Source organism: Ornithorhynchus anatinus, chromosome 18 (assembly GCF_004115215.2).
Source record: "Ornithorhynchus anatinus isolate Pmale09 chromosome 18, mOrnAna1.pri.v4, whole genome shotgun sequence".
Classification (NCBI taxonomy): Eukaryota; Metazoa; Chordata; class Mammalia; order Monotremata; family Ornithorhynchidae; genus Ornithorhynchus; species Ornithorhynchus anatinus.
In genome coordinates, this window is record NC_041745.1 from 13,443,626 (window position 1) to 13,461,942 (window position 18,317).

General features: G+C 45.7%; 1 protein-coding gene and 1 long non-coding RNA gene across 3 annotated transcripts in view; one reads left to right on the forward strand and one right to left on the reverse strand.

The window, feature by feature from the left end:
• The window catches only part of GABRG3 (gamma-aminobutyric acid type A receptor subunit gamma3), a 437,607-nt gene that overhangs the window by 99,500 nt on the left and 319,790 nt on the right, over nucleotides 1–18,317 (forward strand). The window lies entirely within an intron of this gene.
• Nucleotides 367–6,745, reverse strand: LOC114805478. Its single transcript, XR_003753459.2, has 3 exons — nucleotides 6,663–6,745; nucleotides 4,129–4,205; nucleotides 367–418 (listed from the first exon to the last, which is right to left on the reverse strand). It is a non-coding gene; the product is annotated as an uncharacterized LOC114805478 (long non-coding RNA).

Below are 18,317 nucleotides of genomic sequence, written 5' to 3' on the forward strand. Positions count from 1 at the left end.
ACGAATTCGATTTTGAAGAAGCTTGGAGGAGTTGGGAGGATTTGAGCAGTACTTTGAAGATTTCTCATCTGTCAGAATGGAATGTATTAAGCTTCTAGTGTATTCAGAGCACTGTGCTGCTAAGCACTTGGGAGAGGACAATACAGAGTCATGAGACTAGTAGAACTGTGTGAACAAGGGATCCGAGGCGGGAATCAGGGCTGGCCCGACTTCCTGTGGGACCACTTGAAAGTGGAAGTTGAAAGTGGAAATCTGAAGCCTGGTCAGTTCTCCCATCAGCCACCTTAGCCCTCTGGGGAATCTCCATTCATTTACCTCTATTTAATTACTTACTTTTCCCGAGAGCAAGTAAAGGAGAAGCAGAGGTGTGGATCATATTGAAGTTTATCATATTTCCTGCTGGAGCTGTTGCAGGAGGCTGCAGAAGAGACATGGTCTACTTTAATCACACTTATTTATGTACCTCAACTCTTCCCCGGCAAGTCACTCTCATTTCCATTTATCCCTCCAAATGCTGAAACCGAGTTTCTGCATTCAGTTATAACCGCTCGGTTATCTGGAAGGATTACAAATCTGTATGCCCCATTCAAACCCATCATTGACTGTCTAATTCTATTGTCCTCCTCTTTTGTTATGTGGGTAGATAGAGATTCCCGGTTTGCAAAGAACAGGCTGAACTTCTTGTGGTGGAAATCGTTCTTCTTTCAGCGTTTAAAAACTCATTCTGGCAAAATAACACCTCTACCTAATGGTGATATTTCCACCAATCTTTATAAACCCACTATCTCACCCTATCTCACCGTCTCCCAGGAAGTTTGGCCTTGAGCCAGAGAATTGAGAGGGATAGGGAACAGGGGGTTAACGAAAGAAATCGGGAGATTTGTCAAGATGTGATCAATGGCGTGGCAGGGAGAAAAATAACAGAATCTGCCCAGAGAAGATAAAAATGTACTCGCAAGGAAATGTCGGGCACGACTTTTGCATCAGACACTCTGCTCCGGCATTTGGGGGGTTAAATGAAAACGGGGCTGTTGCTAGGGAACAGTTGAGGGCAAGGAGGGAGGTTTGGAGCCAGGAAAAAGAGAGCAGGGAGCAGGAGGGTTCCTCTGCAAATGTTTTAGTCATAGAGGATATTCTGAGTGCAGGTAGAGTGGAATTAGGGGCCGTCAAACTGCTCCGGGCCTTAGCCTCCGTCTCCTGGGCATCACAGTACTGTTTCTGGTTTACTTCTCATCTGTAGCTGTGGTTGTTCTCTTTTGCCTAGTACATTTGGGGCCACTTGTTTCTGCTCCTCTCCCTCATGTGATCATCTTTTTAATGGTATTTATTAAGCACTTATTATGTGCCAGACACTTATTATGTAAGCACTGTGCTTACGGTCTGAATCTCCATTTTATAGATGCTGTTACTGAAGCACAGAGAAGTTAAGTGACTTAACCAAGGTCAGACACCAGACAGGAATGAGAGCAAGGATTAGAACCCAAGTCCTTTCACCCCCAGGTCCGTGCTCTTTTCACTAGATCGCACCGCTTTCTCCGAGTTCTGCACATAGTAAGCTCTCAATAAAGACCACAAAAGATGAAAACAGAATTAATGATGCACACTCCTCAAGTCAGAAACAGTATGTTTTCCTTCTATATTCCCATGTTCCCTCTTTTAATTTGAGACTGTGATCCCCTCGATGTCCCAGGACGATGTCTAATTTTAATAAAAGCAATAATAATCAGGTTGATAATTAATAATAATTGTGGTATTTGTCAATAATAATAATAATGTTGGTATCTGTTAAGCGCTTACTATGTGCAGAGCACTGTTCTAAGCGCTAGGGTAAATACAGGGTAATCAGGTTGTCCCTTGTGAGGCTCACAGTTAATCCCCATTTTAATAATAATAATAATAATGTTGGTATTTGTTAAGTGCTTACTATGTGCAGAGCACTGTTCTAAGCGCTGGGGTAGATACAGGGTCATCAGGTTGTCCCATGTGAGGCTCACAATCTAAATCCCCATTTTACAGATGAGGGAACTGAGGCACAGAGAAGTGAAGTGACTTGCCCACAGTCGCGCAGCTGACAAGTGGCAGAGCCGGGATTCAAACCAATGATCTCTGACTCCCAAGCCCGGGCTCTTTCCACTGAGCCACGCTGCTTCTCAAGTATTTGCTTTGCGCCATGCACCCAAGTGCTGAGATATAGTATGTGCAGAGTGAACACAGTCCCTGCCCACACGGGGTTCATAGTCTTAGAGGGAGAACTGGTAATGACTCCCATTTTACAAATAGGGAAATTGAGGAACAGAAGTGAAGTGAATGGTCCAAGATCACCTAGCAGGCAAGTGGCAGAGTTGGGATGAGAATCCAGGTTCCCTGACTTCCAGACCTGGGCTCTTCCCAGAGGAGCTTATACTCTAGTTGGAAGAGCTTATTAGTCTAGTGAGGGAAAATACAGGCCTGGAGGCTCCGGTCTAGATGATCCCAATTTATCTGATTGACGGTTGAATTTTAGGCACAGAGGGGCATATATTAAAGACTCCTGCCACCAACCATTATTGTGCACCTCTCTCACCCAGAGGATAAGGAAAGACACCCCAGAAAGATGCTTTCCTCTCCCTAGCTCCCATGGGAAGCCTAATGGAAAAACATGGGCCTGGGAGTCAGAGGACCTGGGTTCTAATCCTGGATCTGCCACTTCTGGGTGAACTTGGGCAAGTCAGAACTTCTCTGTGCCTCATTTCCTCAGCTGTAAAATGGAGAATAAGACTGTGAGCCCCATGTAGGACATGGACTGTGACCAGCCTGATTGGCTTGGGACAGTGCCCGGCATAGAGTAAGCACTTAACAGATACCATAAAAATGGTGGCTAAATGACTTGCATCAGTCATAATGCTTAGCTGAGGGAGGATGACAGCTGGCAGAAAGGAAAGTAACCAGGAGATGATGGTACGAGTTGTTGTCACAGAAATAAGAGTAGCCAGATAGAATTTGGAGGTGAAAAGCGCTTCCTCGCAAATGATAATAATAATGTTGATATTTGTTAAGTGCTCATTATGTGCAGAGCACTGTTCTAAACGCTGGGGTAGACACAGGGGAATCAGGTTGTCCCACGTGGGGCTCACAGTCTTAATCCCCATTTTACAGATGAGGTAACTGAGGCACAGAGAAGTTAAGTGACCTGCCCACAGTCACACAGCTGACAAGTGGCAGAGCCGGAATTCGAACCCATGACCTCTGACTCCAAAGCCCGGGCTCTTTCCACGGAGCCACGCTGACATACAGTCCAACCAACAGTCATTCCTATCTGCTTTTAAACCAGCTCGTTCGATATCACTGCTAGCACCTTGGGCGATTATCAAGAGCTTAATCCTTGTGATACTATTGATTTATTAATTTATTACTGCTTCGGGTCTACAATTTGTACTTATGTATATTTACTAGTTTAAATAAACATTCAAGGAAAGAGAGGAGAGCTGATCATGATAACACAAAATACCTCAGTGCTTTCCACTGCAGTCAAGACTATCTAAAATCCTTCTGAACGGACTGGTTCATTCATTTGTTCACTCAGTTATATTTATTGAGTGCTTACTGTGTGCAAAACACTGTTCTAAGCCCTCGGAGAGGACACTGTAACAATAAACAGATACATTCCCTGCCCACAACAAGCTGGTTTAAAAAAGGAGAGGGAGAGCTATGGATCCGTGAAAACAGTAGAAAATGGCATCGAGACTTCAATTCTAGGTTCATTGACCTGGCAAAAGCATTTGAAATCATCAGCACGTCTGGGCTTTGGAAATTGCTGTGTCCCATCTTGAGAAATTCACCAAGGCCCTTATGCTTTTTATGACAGAATGTGTAGTCCAGTCAGAGATTCAAGTGACCAATCTGATTTCTTTTTCCCATTACCATCAGAGTGAAGTAGGACTGGAGTAATGCCCCCATTTCTCTTCCATTTATTCTTCACTTCCCTCTTTGAAAAGTCAAGAAGAGAACTGTAAACTGGAATTAACGTGCACGTCTTTTCCACTAGGAAGCTTTTCCACATCAGACTACAGACATCTTCAGAAGGCTGGGAGACAGGGTTTGGGGCAGATGATTACACCGTCATAAAAATGGTAGGGGGTAGGTACTTACCCTGTGCCAAAATGTCGAGTCTCCAGTGGCCAATTTGTTCCTCGAGATTCTATTAGAGGGATCGTGCCTTGGGACACCTAGGGAAGGACCGCCACGGTTTAGTTAGAAAGCAGATACTTCCATATTCAATATGCAATCAACAGAAAGTCAGAGATTCATCTACAGCAAAGAACACAACTGCACCCTGCCCAACCCAGGCGTGGAGTTTTCCCACCGTGAGGTGATGGATCTCGTCCGGTGTTCAGGTCCTTAATGAGCTGGACCGGCATGGGTGTCCCTGGCCTAATAATAATAATAATGTTGGTATTTGTTAAGCGCTTACTATGTGCAGAGCGCTGTTCTAAGCGCTGGAGTAGATACAGGGTAACTAGGTTGTCCCATGTGAGGCGCACAATTAATCCCCATTTTACAGATGAGGTAACTGAGGCACAGAGAAGTTGTGACTTGCCCACAGTCACACAGCTGACAAGTGGCAGAGCCGGGAGTCGAACCCATGACCTCTGACTCCGAAGCCCGGGCTCTTTCCACTGAGCCACTAAGAGGTCCCTCGGGCCGGGGCTGTCTCTGCCTTCCCTTCAGAGGATGGAGAGCAGCAGGTTGGGTCTCGATTCTCATTTCCCCCTCCCCTGATACTATTGTTGTTGACCGGAACGATGAGCTCCTTCCAGGTACGCCCTACCAGGTAGTTTGTTCCGTTTCTGGCATCTGACATGATAGTAGAAGCAGCGTGGCTCAGTGGAAAGAGCCCGGGCTTGGGAGTCAGAGGTCATGGGTTCAAATCCCGGCTCTGTCACTTGTCAGCTGTGTGACCGTGGGCAAGTCACGTCACTTCGCTGTGCCTCAGTTACCTCATCAGTAAAAATGGGGATTAACCGTGAGCCTCACGTGGGACAACCTGATTACCCTGTATCTCCCCCAGCGCTTAGAACAGTGCTCTGCACATAGTAAGCGCTTAACAAATACCAACATTATTATTATTAGTACAGTTTTCTTTCTTCTCTGGCTTTCCTTTCTTCTCCGGTTGCTAAGCCGGGGACCCTCCACCTTGACAGGATGCGACAAGCAGTAGGCTGAGGGTCATGTTTGTTGAGAAAAGTTAGCTTAAGAAGTGGATGAGGAGTAGGGTTATGTTAAAAAGAGTTAATCTCAAGAAGTGCGTCGGGGTGGTGCTCATGCCGGGAGAGGAAAGGGGGTGTCTCTTGCCTATTACTTAGCCTATCTGCCCGGCTGACTGTGATCACAGGAAGCGATACGCCAAGTTTAACGTGTTGTTTACGCAAGGCGCAAACTGCGTTCATCACAAGCACTGTGCTAAACGTGAGGTGCGTACTAGGTAATCAGACAGAGTACAGTCTAAAGGGGGAATGACAGGTTTCGAATCCCCATTTTATGGAAGGTGTGGTGAACAACGTGGTCCAGTGGATAGAACACGGACCAGGGAGTCAGAGGACCTGGATTCTAATCCCACTCTGCCACTTCTGCTGCGTGACCTTGGAAAAGTCACTTAACTTCCCTGCACTCAGTTCCCTCATCTGTGAAATGGGGATAAAGACTGCGAGCAGTACGTGGGACATGGACTCTGTCCAACCTGATCAGCTTGTATCTCACTAGCTTTTAGTAGAGTGCTTGGCACAAATACCATTAAAAAAAAATGTGTGACTGTCCTGTATCTACCCCAGGGCTTGGCTCAGTGCTTGGAACAGGGTACGTGCTTAACAAATACCCCAGTCGGATGATGAAACTGAGGCAAGGAGGAATTCACTGACTAGTCCAAGTTCATACGGTAGGCGATAGAGGGAGTTGGAACAGGAATCCGAGCCTGCTACCACATTAATTGCTCTGCATTAGACATTTGGAGGATATATAGAATAAAGAGGAGGGCAAGCTCCCCACCCACAAAAACTTTAAAATCTAATGGGGCAAACTGTAGACATGAATGGTCCAGAATGCAATTCTTAAAAGTGAGGGAATAAATAGAAAAATGAAATGCAAGGGAATATAAGGATAAGCAGCCTAAACGCATAAACCCATAACTCGTAAACCCATAAATGCATGAACGTTGAAGAGGCTAATAATGGCGTTTGTGAAGAGCTTCCTATGTACCAAGCACTGTTCTAAGCGCTGGGGTAGATACAAATTAATCAGGGTGTCCCACGTGGAGCTCACAGTCTTCATCCCCATATTACAGATGAGGCAGACAGAAGTGAAGTGACTCGCCCAAGGTCACACAGCAGACAGGTGGTGGAGCCGGGATTAGAATCCACGACCTCTAATTCCCAAGCATTGCTGCTTCGCCGGGATTCGGGGGATCAAGCTAATAAGATTCCATGACCAGTAAATTTAGGCGAATAAACTGAGCTTCAGAACCAACTCCTCGAGATGATCCTGAGAGAGGAGTTAAGGAGGATTGGCGGTAAGGATAAAGTTTACGGTGATCTTCAGATCTGCAATGCAGATTATCTTCTGATCTCTGACTAAAAACTGCCAGGGAATATGAGACTAACCAAAATTTGTGGATATCTAAGCCTTCTCACCAGAAAGAACCAAGATGGATCACCGCTCTTCCTTAATGCCTCTGGTATCAAGAGCGCTGAATCTTGTCCCACTTGACTAGAAAAGCAAATTAAGAAGCACACTGGTGAGTTATGCAAACCGTATTGCTGTGTCAACTCCAATGTTCCCCTGTTCTTAGGTGATTTCAAAAGATATTACTGCCTACAGGATTGCTTCAAAAATTGTCTTTGCCCGTGCGCCCTCTGAAACACAAAGCATATTTTTATTTAATAAATACTCCTCTCTACAGGATGTGCCAGATGAGAAGCAGACTCTAACAGATGATCCCAGAATATTCAGTTGCTCTTTTTTTCACCCAAATTATTTTTCATGCACCTGGTCGTGACGGCTAAGACGAAGACTTCGCGATCCCTGTAGGGAATTGGATACCTCGGGCCACAATAGTATGCATATAGGGGAAGTGAAAACTGGTGGTTGGCCCTGAGATTGTGACAGTTATTACATCATTATGAACAAGTGTCACAGGACAATTAGATCTGGGTTTCAGGATCCCACCTAAACCCACCGCTACGAGCAGAATGAGCCAAAATGCTTTATCGAAAGAAATTTAAGTCGCTTCATTTGGTTCGACTTGTGCACGGGTCCAAGCGAAATTAACGCGAAGGAGAAGCAGAGGGTCACCGCCTAGCAACAGGGCTCACCCGGGTCATCTAATATGCCAGGATTCAGAGTGAAATTCATCACAGACAGGGCGTCCCACAGTTACCCGGGCTCAACCAGATCAAAGCACATTCAGTACAAACGCGGCTCACCCAGGTCGAAGTTTACTTAGAAGAAAATGGCCGCCAACCAGGCACCCCCCTCTTCCTTGCGGTGCCGTCGCAGAGACGACATCCCACACTTTGGGTAGAGGTGTTAGACCGGCTCACAGTGATATAGGGGCCTCGGGCTGAACCCGGTATTTTTCCTTTCAGGATAGTTGCTCGGCCCTGCCTTGTTCTCCTCATGTGCTCCGGGTCATGAGCGAATACCACTTCCTTATCTGGCCCCCCAGTTTGAGCTTTGCACTCAGAGAGACTGTGAACCCCACGTGGCACAACCTGCTAACCCTGTAACTACCCAGGGCTTCGAAAAGTGCTTAGCACAGAGTAAGGGCTTAACAAATACCATCATCGTGATTATTATCATTATATGGCCTAGCTCTAGGCTTCATTAGCACATGCGAACCCTCCTGCCACGGTAAGGTGTCGATTCATATTCATTCAATCGTATGGATTGAGCGCTTACTATGTGCAGAGCACTGTACTAAGCGCTTGGAATGTCCAATTGGGCAACAGATTGGAGAGAGCAGTAGTCAGCAGCAGCGATATTTAATGAATACCCACAGGGTGCACCGGATTTAGGTGCTTATGATGATGAAGTGCATGTTCCCTGGCTACGAGGAGCTTTCGCTCTAGTGGAGGAGCACTACTAGAATATTCCCAACTCACACGGTTTCCCAAATGGCACAGTCTGAAGAGTCTTAAAAAGCTGAGAATCTCACCTGTGGCTTCTCAATCTAGAAATGGCCAGTGACGCGAATTCATGTGGAAACAGAGTTATTGCTGAAGCCACACAAGCAGGGTTTTTATACTCCGGGTGGCCAGACTTAGGGAAGAGGAACATTAGCAGTTTGGATTAGGATTGCCCGAAGGGAAGTACTGCGCGCCGGCAGCAGGGAGACGCGGAGTTTTGTAGAGCAGGTGATGCCCGCTTTGAAAAATGATGGCCTGACTGTTATCTTCATCTTGGGTAGTTGTCCCAATTTCGGAGAGCTGTGTGATTTATGTGTGAGGAAGAGGAGATCCTGGGGTGAACCGTTCACTTTTCAATTGGCAAAAGACATGGTTTGACCGCAGTCGTTTTCACTGTTATCGTCACTTCAGGCCAATGCAATATCACAAACTGTATTCCATCAAGATCTGCACTCCATGCATTCTTCCCTGATCTCTACTCATCCCTCCTCCCCCTCTATTTCTTCTCTCTTTCTGACCCTTTCCATCCTGCTCACATTAACGACCATTAGATCAATCCATCAGTGGTATTTACTGAGCGTTTACTGTAAGCTGAGAAGCAGCGTGGCTCAATGGAAAGAGCCCGGGCTTGGGAGTCAGAGGTCATGGGTTCAAATCCCGACTCTGCCCCTTGTCAGCTGTGTGACTGTGGGCAAGTCACTTCACTTCTCTGTGCCTCAGTTTCCTCATCTGTAAAATGGGGAATGAAGACTGTGAGCCTCACGTGCGACAACCTCATTCCCCTGTATCTACTCCAGCACTTAGAACAGCGCTCTGCACGTAGTAAGCGCTTAACAAATACCAACATCATCATTAGTATTATTATTATTAAACTGAGCACTGTACTAATTGCTTGGGAGAGTACAGCAGAATTAGTAATAATAATAATAATGATTGTATTTGTTAAGCGCTCACTATGTGCCAAGGACTGTTCTAACCCTTGGGGTAGATACTAAGTAATCAGGTTGTCCCATGTGGGGCTCACAGTCTTAATCCCCATTTTGGAGATGAGGGAACTGAGGCACAGAGAAGTTGAATGACTTGCTCAAAGTCACACAGCAGACAATGGTCGGAGCCGGGATTAGAACCCACGACCTCTGTCTCCCCGGCACATGCTCTTTCCACAAAGCCATGTGCAGAAAAAAAAACGTACCTTGAAAGCTAGTGGACCAAGCCAGGATGAACGTGGCAGGGGTAGAGAGCAGACGTCTGGGAGCAGCGTGGCTTAGTAGAAAGAGCACGGACTTGGGAGTCAGACGTCGTGGGTTCTAATCCCGGCTCCGCCACTTGTCAGCTGTGTGACTTTGGACAAGTCACTTCACTTCTCTGTGCCTCAGTTACCTCATCTGTTAAATGGGGATTAAGACTGTGAGCCCCACGTGGGACAACCTGATTACCTTGTGTCTACCCCAGGGCTTAGAACGGTGCTTGGCCCGTATTAAACGCTTAACAAATACCACTACCATCATCATCATCGTCTGAGGTCTCAAACCACCGTTCATTCAGGTATTCATTCATTCAATCGTATTCATTGAGTGCTTACTGTGTGCAAAGCACTGTACTAAGCACTGGAGAAACAGTATGGCATAATGGATAGAGCACGGGCCTGAGAGTCAGAAGGTCATGGGTTCTAATTCCGGTCCACCACCGGTCTGCTGTGTGACCTCGGGCAAGTCACTTCACTTCTCGGTGCCTCAGTTACCTCATCTGTAAAATGGGGATTGCGCCTGGGAGCCCCATGTGGGACAGGGACTGTGTCCAACCCGATTTGTTTGTAACCACCCCAGTACACTTAGTACGATGCCTGGCCCAAAATGAGTGCTTAACAAATACCAGAATTATTATTGAACACTTGATAGAATACGATAAAAGAATAAATCGACCCATTCCTTGCTCACGGCGAGCTGGCGTTCCGAAAGTCCTCTAAGAGGAAGTGGTAGTTAAGTTCAAATGAGAAGACATGACTATGAAACTCTTAGACAAATCACAGGGTATTTTTGTCAAGGAGAGATCTCAGCTCTGAAAGAATTTGATTTTTCATAGAACTGTCTCCCTCAGGATGAAGCTGATCATCAATGTAAGGGAGAGTGAGTTTTTTAAGAGACTGACAAGAAAAACCATTTGCTTGTTATTGAAACTTCAATTTAGATAAATAATGTCCGGCCCTAATCTGTGGCAGATTCATCAGTGGAAATTCAGAAGAGGGCCCAATTGGAACAAGATGATAACACAGTCTCAGCAGAAACCCTCTGGGAATTGATGTCAGTAGTTCTTATTTCTGTAGAAAGTTGACTCCAATCATTAGCACAAAGCACATATAAAAAGCCTTCGGTTTTCTCAATATGCGAATGAGGTCTCAGATAATAGCAAAATTGGAATCTAAAAAAAAAAAAATCCCCTCTAACAGGGCTCCACCCGAGACTCTGTAGTGGCTGGGGACAGATTCCGGTGACAAACGTCTATCCTCATCCACTTCGGTGGATAGTTCTGATCCCTGTGTTCGGCGGGAAGCACTGCCCTTTTGAACCTGAGGGCAGAATGGGCTTGAACCTTGGTTGGGAAAGGAGAGGGATGGAGGAGACAGTGGGATCCGCAGTGTCCCGATGGCCTGTGATGCCCCGATCCCGCTGCCCAAGGGATGGCCGGCTAGAGACTCACGTCCAGCTATGAGAAAACCACTTCTGACTGCTCCTCGAGGGCAGGGTGCTGGTTTTCTGTTTTTCTCCGATGCTCCCAAGCATCCGGTACATCACTCCGTCTAAAGTAGATACCCAGACTGACGACGGGGATGGTGATGGTGATGTGGATGATGATGTTTTGTGTTGTCGATGCCGCTGGTAATAATGATGGAGGGATCCCAGAGCAAGAAATGCCACTGAACTGACGTAATGACTATTGTCAGTCAGTCAACTGTATTTATCGAGCACTTATTGGATGCCGAGCACTGTCCTAATCACTTGGGACTTTCCCAGAGGGTTTCTGCTGAGACTGTGTTATCATTTTGTTCCAACTGGGCCCTCGTCTGAATTTCCACTGATGAATCTGCCACAGATTAGGGCTGGACATTATTGATCTAAATTCAAGTTTTAATAACAATATAACAATATTATAGACACATCCCCTGCCCACAGTGAGTTTACAGGAAACATGACTACCAACTCTGCTATATTATACTCTCCCAAATGCTTAGTACCGTGCTCTGCACACAGTAAGGGCTCAATAAATTCTACTGATTGATTGACTGCTGGCTCATCCAGCAGAACGGTGATCCAGGGCAGCCCAGAGAACATTTTTAATGGTATGTATTTCATGATATTTAATTATTTTTGTGCGGTACACTGTACTAAATGCCAGGGTAGATACAAGTTAATTAGGTTGGATTTAGTCCGTGTCCCACTTGAGGTTCATAGTCTTGATCTCCATTGTACAGATGAGGTAACTGAGGCACAGAGAATTTCAGGGACTTGCTGAGGTAACATAGCCTTGATTCTATTTATTGCTATTGTTATAATGAGATGTACAGCCCCTTGATTCTATTTACTGCTATTGTTTTTGTCTGTCTTTCTCCCCCAATTAGACTGTAAACCCGTCAATGGGCAGGGATTGTCTCTATCTGTTGCCGAATTGTACATTCCAAGGGCTTAGTAAAGTGCTCTGCACATAGTAAGCGTTCAATAGATACTATTGAATGAATGAATAGCAGACAAGTGGCAGAGCAGAGGTAGTCACGAGATTAGACACGAAACACGAGATTAACCCAGGGATTAGAGCTGAGACTGGAATTTTGATTATAACCCAGTGGGAATGTTCATTTACTTACCAAACCTTTACAGAATGCTGCCTGAGTGTGTGGTTTGTGGTGTAGGAGATAATAATGTTGGTATTTGTTAAGCGCTTACTATGTGCAGAGCACTGTTCTAAGCGCTGGGGTAGACACAGGGGAATCAGGTTGTCCCACGTGGGGCACCCAGTCTTAATCCCCATTTACAGATGAGGTAACTGAGGCACAGAGAAGTTAAGTGACTTGCCCAAAGTCACACAGCTGACAAGTGGCAGAGCTGGGATTCGAACTCATGACCTCTGACTCCAAAGAACATGTGTGGACATGTTCACCTCGTTAGCCGGATCTCGATGTCCTCTCCACTGTGATCCAGGAGTAGGTCAAGTAGTGTGTCCCACCTGCCTCTCATGGTTACCAGAGAGAAGCAGGCACAGAGAAGTTTTAGAGCCTGTTCAGACAACTCCAAACTCTACCACGCTTCCTGGAAATCTGGTCTCTCCCGGCCCAGTTTCTATGAGCGATGCCATTCGGCTGGAGGTTAGAATTTCACCGGCATCTTGGGGAGCTGCAGAAACCTCTAAACTCTTTAGAGAAGCGGCGTGGCTCAGTGGAAAGAGCACTGGCTTCGGAGTCAGAGGCCATGGGTTCGAATCCCGGATCTGACACTTGTCAACTGTGTGACTGTGGGCAAGTGACTTCACTTCTCTGTGCCTCAGTTACCTCATCTGGAAAATGGGGATGAAGACTGTGAGCCTCACATGGGACAACCTGATTAACCTGTATCTATCCCAGGGCTTAGAACAGTGCCCTGCACATAGTAAGCGTTTAACAAATACCAACATTATTATTATTATTATTAAATCCTTAACATAGTCTCCTCTAAACTCCTCTAGATCGTCAGCTCGTTGTGGTCAGGGAACGTCTACCAACTCTGTTATATTCGATTCTTCCAAGCACTTAGTACTGGGCTCTGCATATAATAAGTCCTCAATAAATACGACGGATTGATTAAACCACAGTCAAGATTCTCGCCCCACCCCCAACCCGGGAACCAGCCTGGATTATCCTGTATGGGAATCTTGCTGCCATTCTCCTCTCCAGCGGCGGTGTGACGTGATGAGCATTACTTCAGTACCGGTGATCGACTGCATTCCGGGATCTCAGTGGACATGCTGAGAAGCAGGGAAGCAGTCTGACCTAGTGAAAAGAGCACAGGTCTGGGAGACAGAGATCACGGGTTCTAATCCTGGCCTGGTAATTTACTTGCTGTGTGTCATTTAACTTCTCTGGGTCCTCAGTTCTGCCATCTACAAAATGGGATTTAATATCTGCTCTCTCTGCTACTGAGACTGTGAGTCCCATATGGAAACTGATAATCTCATGTCTAGCATGGGGCTTGGCATATATTAAGTGCTTAGCAAGTATTATCGTTATTATCGTTATTACTATATGAGCTGGTTTGGATCCTTGATGTTTAGGGTTGTGATAACGGGCATTTCTGATACTTCGGCCCTCCCTCTCACGAAGGGCAATTCCACACCACTAAAAAGGCTTTAAAGCCCCATGCTTACTCCTACTGAACCACTGAAGAATGAATCTCAACCCAGATAAAAAGGAAATTATTATACCAGGTGACAAGAATGTTTTCGTGCACTCCTAAACATGGCTTTACTCCGAGGTAGAGACTATCTGAAGCAAGTGAAAACTCAACCTTACCTCTAACTTTTATTTTAACACTTACTATGTACCGAGCACCGTACTAATTACGGGGATAGATGCAAGTTAATCAGGTTGGTCATAGTCCCTGTCCCACATAGAGCTCACAGTCTTAATCCCCACTTTACAGATGAGGGAGCTATGGCTCAGAGAAGTGAAGTGACTTGTCCAAGGTCACGCATCTCAGACATGTGGCAGAGTCAGAATTAGAACCCAGCTCCTTTGCACTCCCAGGCCCTTGCTCAATCCTCCAGGCCATGTTGCTTCACGAGAAGCAGCATGGCTTACGAGAGGTAGCTCTCCCCCTCAAGAACTTGAGCTGGTTTTGTCCGCTATATTGTTTTACTGTACTCTCCCAGGTGCTTAGTACAGTGCTCTGCACACCGTAAGTGCTTAATAAATACGATTGATTGACTGTAAGACTATGCGTTAGGGGCACACGCACAAAAAAGTGAAAGTGATTATGAATTGCTTCCCTGGTTAGCACAGTACTATACAAACCTGAAGAAATCTGAAGTTATTTACGAGCCTCTACCCAGTAAATCTTTCCTATTACCAGAATACAGAACTTGAATCACCCCTTAATTCTTCAACCTATGCAGAACACTGTCCAAAAATGTAAGACTAGACAGAGAGGTAAAAAATATAAAAGGCCAGCGGGTCCTATAGATGTTCTGTAGACTGCAGTATCGTAGTTCGGCAGGGTTTCCTGGGTTTGGGACTTGGTTGAGGGACCTAAGGGACCACTGCAGTGCACACACACAAACACACACATACAACTCTTGTTATCCTTATTTCCCCATTAACAGAGACCATGTCACTTTGTTATTCTGGTCTTCCCAAATGCCAAGTACAGTTCTCTCCATCAAGTAGATACTCAATAAATATCAGTACTGCAGCAGTGACTAGGCAAGACGAGCGCGGAGAATGGCGGACAGCAGGTTACCCAAGTAGCAAGTCTAAGGGAAAATGAAGGGCAGGGGCCTAAGGAAGCTCAGAGCAGAGGCAGACTCTGGGACTGGAAGCAGCATGGTGGTTGTTCAGACTGGGTCTCTGGGAGCCACCCCACCATCAAAGCCATTCTAGATCCTCAGAACCTGCCCCGGCCCTGAAGCCTCCCCACCCCCAGGCTGCACGGGGATACCGGAGTCAGATGCATGTGTCACTCCCTCTTCCTCACTGGATGCATGGGGATACGGGTGTCAGATGCATGTGCCACTCCCTCTTCCTCACTGGATGCCTAAATTGGGAATGAGGGGATCCTATGGCCTGGTCCCTCCAGGATGGGAAAATCCTCACTGAGCCAGGGCTGAAGCGGCGCTGCCATCTCTTCTTTCTTTCTGGCTCCCGGGGATGGGCTAGCCAAATTACACCTATCCACATCGTCTAAAAACTAGTGGGATGAAATAACCTCTCAACCCCTCAGGGCCACTGCCATGGAGGCTTTGACCTTTCTCATTCCCTCTAGAGTTGGCACCTCTGGTGACAGTGTGGCATTCTTGAATTCCTTTGTGATTAATGTATTGAGGAGAGTCTTTGAAATGACCAAGAAGGACACCCCCTGCCAGCAGGCTGGGAGCTGGGCCATTCTTCATGGTTTTGACTCCAGGGGTGACTTTAGACATTTTAGAATGAGAGCCGCGTGTTGGCGGGCAAACAATTCTTCGTAACCTGTTTGTTTTAATGTTGGAATAAATGTTGAGGAAATTACTGTATACAAAGTACTGAATTGCACCCTGGGAGAGAAGACACAGGTGAGTCTTAGACAGGGTCCCTGGTACCCAACGAGGCCTCAGTCTAGGAATAACAGGGGAAAGGGGACTGGCAGTGGGTACGTAAGGAGCGAATAAAATAACGAAAAATAAAATCAGCATAAAATACAAAGATAGGATAGGATAAAAACTGCCAGATGCTGGGCCTAGGAGAGCAAAATTCCAGGCTTCTTGTGACTCCGAGTTTGACAGTCTTAACCCCAGTGAGAGCCACAGCTTCAGTCTATGTTCTGCGGAGGGGGGTTGCTGCTGCTCTTACTGCTTCCTACTCTCCCGCCAACATGGAGCAAGGCGGGATGGGAAAGAGCACCAGAATACCATAGTGGGGTGGCATTGTGGGGAAGTGCGAGTTATCAGCTAAGAAACTCTGCTATCAGGTGGTTGGAGGGGCGAGCTAACATGTATCTGCCTCAGTGCTTAGTACAGTGCTTTGTGCGTAGGAAGTATTACCATTATTATTATTATTGTTAAAGTCCTTCTTTCATGACACAAAGGATGCCAGCCAGTGCCCAAGTCCCTACCAGTCAATTAGATGCACTCACCGCCCAGAATAGGCAATGATTTAAAATTCTGTAACCACAGGATGCTTAAATTGGAAAGATGGTTTAACTTTATCTTGCTTGTCAACACGACAGGCTCCTAGGAAAAAAAGGGGCAAATGAGGGATTTGAGTGGCAAGTACTCGGAGCATCTAATCTTACCAGTGAGGCTTGGTTAACCCTTTGTAGGTGTTCACTGTCCCCCCAAAACCGTCTCTGAGGGCTGTTCTAAGAGAAGAGGAAAGAGGGCAAATTGAGATAAAACAATGACAGACAGATGAAGTCAAAATTTTCCAAAGAAACTCTGATTTTCCTGATTTTAGCAAATACTGGGATCAACAAACGAATTCTCCAAACATCATGAACACACGCCTTGCCTCTCTTTAGGGACCTTTTTTAGGGTCCGAATTAAAGTTGGTGAAAATAGAAAGGCAAAGGTGAAACCGAGAATTACACAGAAACTCCAGCCTTTTGAGAAGAGGCAAAACCAATAAGATTTCACCAAGTAATTGAAGAGCAAAGCCAACAGATTTTAATGTTTTAACTTTTGTGGTCGAAAACCCCTCAGTCCAATGATTCAGGGCAATAAAATACCTCCCAGAGACAATGTGTGTGCTTGGGTGGGAAGAAACGGGTTGTGACCCACTAGCCTCAACAGGACACATTTGCTGCCATGGTTATTAAGGAACCGAGGAAAACAATACAGTTTAGCTATTATGCGGCCCATTGGTTCAATTCCATTTCAATAAGGTGAAATTGATTTGCACTGCAAGTGTCATTCCCATTTCAATGACTGGCACAGGATTCTTGTTTCCTTGCTAATTTTTTCTAGCCGAACGTCTCCTCTTCTCAATGAGATTCTATGACTTCTCTGCTCCGAGGGGACGAATCTATAGATCGCATTCATCCAAAGTGATCTCCACCCAAGTAATGTCTTGAACAGAGTTTGGACAAGTCGTTCAATCAGTCATATTTATTGAGCTCTTACTCTGTGCAAAGCACTGTACTAAGCACTTGGGAAAGTACAATCAACAATAAATAGTCATATTGCTTGCCCGCAATGAGCTTACAGTCGCTGGTGGGGATTGCAATGACCTTTTCAGGTGATGCCAAAGCTAAACACGTGGTCCTTGGTAAAGTGGTTGGGCCCAGGCCCTTTTATCCTCTACTAGATCCAGGGACTAAGGATCTGATGTCCAATCATGAATAATTCCAATCCTTAACCAATAAGGAAAGCAAACAGTATTCATTGCAATTAGCCCTATAGAGACCAAAAGAGATTTTGCACTGATTAATATTATTTCTCATATTAAAAAGGAGTGCTTAAGTAGAGTTGAAGCCTTATCTCTAACAATTTGTTGGCTAAATCAAAGTTCCCAGAACCTAGTATCATATTCTAAATTGTCACGAAATCATCGATCAGCTATAGATTTCCAAGTTTCTGAATCAAAAATGGAAATACTTTTTCTCCCCCATCACCTTCAGACTGTGAGCCCCACATGGGACAGAAAATGTGTCCCATCTGAATAGATCGTATCTATCTCAGCACTAAGCACAATATTTGTCACAGAGTAAGCACTTAAACATAATTTTTATTATCATGATCAAAAATGAATATTCATTAGGGGATAAACTAATATAAGTATCAATGTATCACACCCTGAAGTCTGTAAGATCCTGTGGGCAGGGATTGTGTCTTCCAACTATGCCAGATGCCCATCCACCTCCACATCAAACAGAAACTCCTTACTCTCAGCTTTAAAATGCTCAATCACCTTGCCCTCTCCTACCTCACCTTAATAATAATAATGATAATGTTGGTATTTGTTAAGTGCTTACTATGTGCACAGCACTGTTCTAAGCGCTGGGGTAGATACAAGGTAATCAGGTTGTCCCACGTGAGGCTTACAGTCTTCATCCCCATTTTATAGATGAGGTCACTGAGGCACAGAGAAGTTAAGTAACTTGCCCACAGCCACACAGCTGACAAGCGGCAGAGCTGGGATTCAAACCCATAACCTCTGACTCCCAAGCCCGGGCTCTTGCCACTGAGCCACGCTGCTTCTCACCTTGCTACTCTCTTACTACAACCCAGCCCACACGCTTTGCTCCTCTAACGCCAACCTTTTATTTGCACCTCAGGATCGTCCATCTCGCCCACATCTTGCCTCTGGTCTAGAACTCAAGCCCTCTTTGTATCCGACAGACAATCACTTTCCCCACCTTCAAAACCTAATTAAAATTGCATCTCCTCCAAGAAGCGTTGCCCAACTAAACCCTCAATTCCTTCACTCCCTCTCTTTTTTTCAACAAC